Here is a 4,181-nt window from a genome sequence, read left to right on the forward strand (position 1 = left end):
TGGACACAGAAGAGAAGCAGTGCAGAGACACTGACACTGACTGTATGCGGTGAGGTGGTGTGTGTTGTAGGCCGGGGGCGTCCTCAGCAGCCCCTGTCCTCAGGCCCGTGTCCGCAGACCTGTCCCTGGTGGCCGTGGGCTGGTGGGCCGCGTGGTGCTCAGGCCTCTGCTCCGCCCCGCTCGGCCCTTCCCCAGAGGCCCAGGGGCCAGGCAGGGCCAGGCGTGACGAGCCGTCCTGCTTCTCTCACTGGTGACACACGTGGGAAGTGGTGGCGTCCCTCCGGGCCCTCCTGGAGCCAGAGCCTGCCCTACAGTCGCCGCCACCCCACCAGCCCCACGCACCAGCCCCTCGCTGCCCTGCTCTCCCTCAGCACCCCCACCCTCTGCACACACAGGAGTAATGACATAAACCCAACTTTGTAACTTTTAAATGAAGATGGCACATTGAAACCATATTATTTTGGATCTATTGGGTTGAGTATGTGTATCATTAAAATTATTTTAAGGTCTCTCTTCTGATGTTTTAATTGTGCTGCTGGGACACTGTTCTGACCACTGGGGCTTCCGACGGTCCCGACGGCCCACCCCACCTCTGGTCAGAACCTCTGGAGCACACACCCCCACGTGCTGGGCTGATCAGCGTGTTGTCTGTAAGAGAGACCCACGCGGGACCTCAGGCAGTTTGCGGCACCGCGTCCGATCTTACACAACCCGAAACTATCACAGGACCTACAACAAAAGGGAATTTGTGGAATTTCGTTCTGGAAGGGCTGTGGATAAGAGGAGTGGCCAGAAAACCCTCTAATAAAAGCCGAAAATGGACACTGTATATCCCTTTTAGTAAATGCGTCACGGGGCTGGAACAACGGCAAGAAATCAAGAGGTGCGAAGGAAGAAAATGAAAGAAAGGTGAGCATACCCCAGCCGTGACCACTCACCCTCAAGTGGCCCGCAACCTCATGTCCCAGAATGGCACTCAGAGCTCCAGCCATCACACCTGTATCCCCAGCAGAAGGATGGAGGAAGGGACAAAGAAACAGCCACACCAGTTGTCTTTCAAGAAGTTTCCCGGGAGCTGCGGCCTGGCCATTCTGTCTGCATCCTGATGGCCAACACGTAGCCACACGGCCACGCTTGACACCAGCGGCCCAGCTACACGTCGGGGGCTCTCGTCCTGGAGCCTTGCTTCACCACTGTCATCCCTCCAGGGCAGATCTAAGAACCCCGAGGCTGCTCCCTGCCGTCCTTTGCCTGTGTCTGAAATGCCCCCACTTCCCACGCCTCTAGCTCCTGAGAGGACTCCTACCCACCCTTCGCACCTTGGAGGGAGAGCCACTTCAGGGGGACACTCTCGCTGGCCCTGCAGCCGTGGCATTGGGTCCCCCCGGGTGTCTGACATAGTGTCTCTGCGGCCCCCTCGCTCTGCCTGGTTCGTTGGGAGGGATGGCTCGGCAGGTCCCGGCCCCGCACCACCAGCCGTGGCCAGGACCCGTCTGTCTGGTTTCTTGCTCAGCTCCCAGCACCCAGCCAGACCCTGGCATGTGGAAGTGCTTAGCAAGTACGTGCTGGGTGGGCTGAGCTGACCTTTCTAGCTCCCTGTCCCATCCCGCCTCCCCAGTCCTTCCCACGAGCCCGAGATTGGAGCCAAACTCACCACTTCCCCCAATGGCTCGGGGGCAGACCAAACTCATGCTTATCCTCACGGGCAAGGACAGCTGGGAAGCCCCAGCTCAGGGGGGCTGCTTCTCCCAGTCCCCCGTGGCCATGCTATGGTCACCCAGGGCATGTGAGTGGGGGCCCCGCAGGCCACTGAACCCAAGGGGAACACCGTCCGGAGGCACTCAGAGAAAAATTCAGGAGCACCCGGCAGGAAGGAGACAGACACGGGCCTCGGCAAGGCTGCGCCCAGGGCGGGCCCCAGACGGTTCCAGGACCCGCTGGTTCAGGCCGCGCTCTCCGCTCTGCCCCTCAGTGGTCAGTCGCCACCCTGGCGCCTCCATCCTGAGTGGAGTAACAGCGGCGCCCCCCCAAGCAGGGCCGAGATAAGGCTGGAGGGCAGACTCCCAGCGGCCGTTGGACCACCGCCTTCCTGAAGACGCAGCTCACACGAGCAGAGGCCCCAAACTGATCTTCCCCAGGGCGCGCACAGCACAGGCCCCAGGGAGCTCGAAGGGGCGGACACGACATCCTTCCACAGGCTGATCTATTCACCCTCCCGCGCGGAAGCCACACAAGCCCTCAGCTGCGCAACCGGCCTGTCTCCGGTCTCCCCGGGGGAGCTGGAAGCCGCCGCAGGCCAACCGCCCCCGGAGCAGTGGCCGCGGCTCTAACCGCCCAGGCACCACTGCAAGGGTGGACGCGGTCCACCAGAGAGAGCGCTTTTTAAAGGGATTAGAAATGTTAAGTTGATTCAAATACTTTTGAGTGAAATACCGGGAGTTGAAACCTAGTTCAGATTTTTCAGCGTTAGGATTCTCAAACACATCGAGTGTATCTTCGCTCCTGACATTATACCTCAACCCCAAGAGTAGACGTCCTGGGGGCCGATCTCGCCCAGGAAGGGCCCTGGCAAAACTAAAGGTGATGTAGCAGCACACGCTGACCAGAGCGCGGAACCAGGGCAGGAGTGAGCCTTAGTCTTGGCCGAGGGCCTGTGTCATCTGCAAACCCCGTTAAGGTCAGGAGGCTACAGATGTAAATGCCTGGATCTGCTAAGTGGAAACCTTACCTGGAAATTATCACCAACACAGCATCAGCAGGGTGAACGCTCACGACAGCGTCCGGGTGACAACAGGGCTCATCAGAGAGGACGCTGCTGGTAGACCTGCAGCAGAGACCCCGGGGGGCCAGAAAACGGAAAGGACTGCCCTTCCCCCACACAGCTCAGTGAAAGGGCTCTAGAGGCACCCAGCTGGCTCAGTCAGTGGAGCTCTTGATCTCAGGCTTGTGAGTTCAAGCCCCACGTTAGGGGTGGAGATTAAATAAAAACTTATTTATTTATTTATTTATTTATTTATTTATTTATAATGTGTTTTTTTTTTTTTGGAGAGAGAGAGACACAGAGAGACAAAGCACAAGAGGGAGAGGGTCAGAGAGAGGGAGACACAGAATCCGAAGCAGGCTCCAGGCTCTGAGCTGTCAGCATAGAGCCCGACACGGGGCTTGAACCCAGGAACCATGAAATCATGACCTGAGCCGAAGTCAGATGCTTAACCGACTGAGCCACCCAGGCACCCCATAAATAAATAAAAACATTATGAAAAAAAGTGTTCTAGAGGCCACTCAAGCACAAGAAGCAGGGACTTGGATTAGGGGACCCACCCCCACTTGGGCAGAAGTGAGGTCTGTTCCTCTGACACAATGCAGACCAGCCGCAGGGACAAGATCTCTGTGTCCACAACCCTGAAGTGCCCCAATGTGCACACAAGCCAAGTCCAAAGAGAAGGCCATTGACACCCAAGGTGTGTTTCCTCCATGGCCAAGCAGGACCACATGCTACCGGTAACAGCTGATCCCGGATTTCCGCTAGTCGCTGTCCACTGCTGGAGGGAGGGCCTCATGGTGCTGACAAAGCCCAGAGTGAGATCCAGGCCATGAGCACACGGCTCTACACCCAGCTGCAGGGTGGCCCCACAGAGCAGCGGAAGGTGGCTGTTCCTCATGCACTGCCGTGAGAGAAAGGGACGGCGCGGCCCAGTGCAAGAGGATTATGGGCCTGCCAGTGACCACACTTTCCTGCTCAGGGGACTGGCTGGGGAAAGGGCAGCTTGGAGGTCAAGAACCTGCCGGCCATAAATCCACGGCACACGCTCCAACCCGCAGACACCATCCAGGGCACGTGGGTCCCTCAGCTGGGATCCGGATGTGCCTAGGACACAGGTGACACTATGTGACTCGGGAGGCTGGAGCAGCCACCGGTGAGGCCCATGTGGACTCGAACTGGGAGCCAGAGCCCAGAGCCAAAGCACCCCTAGTGGTCACCCACCCCCATGGGGTCAGCTGGCACCACAGGGAGCAGGCGCACACCTCCCACCGAGCCCAGGGGGCCTGCCAGGCGGCAGGAGACTGACCCAGGACCAATCTGTCAGTCTTGAGCTGCGGCCTGTGCCGTAAGGGGAACCACGTTCTCTGAAGCAGCTTCTAAGTTTCTACCCTCAGTAACACCGCAAAGACAAGCTGAA

This window comes from Leopardus geoffroyi, chromosome A1 (assembly GCF_018350155.1).
Source record: "Leopardus geoffroyi isolate Oge1 chromosome A1, O.geoffroyi_Oge1_pat1.0, whole genome shotgun sequence".
In the NCBI taxonomy this organism is placed as follows: domain Eukaryota; kingdom Metazoa; phylum Chordata; class Mammalia; order Carnivora; family Felidae; genus Leopardus; species Leopardus geoffroyi.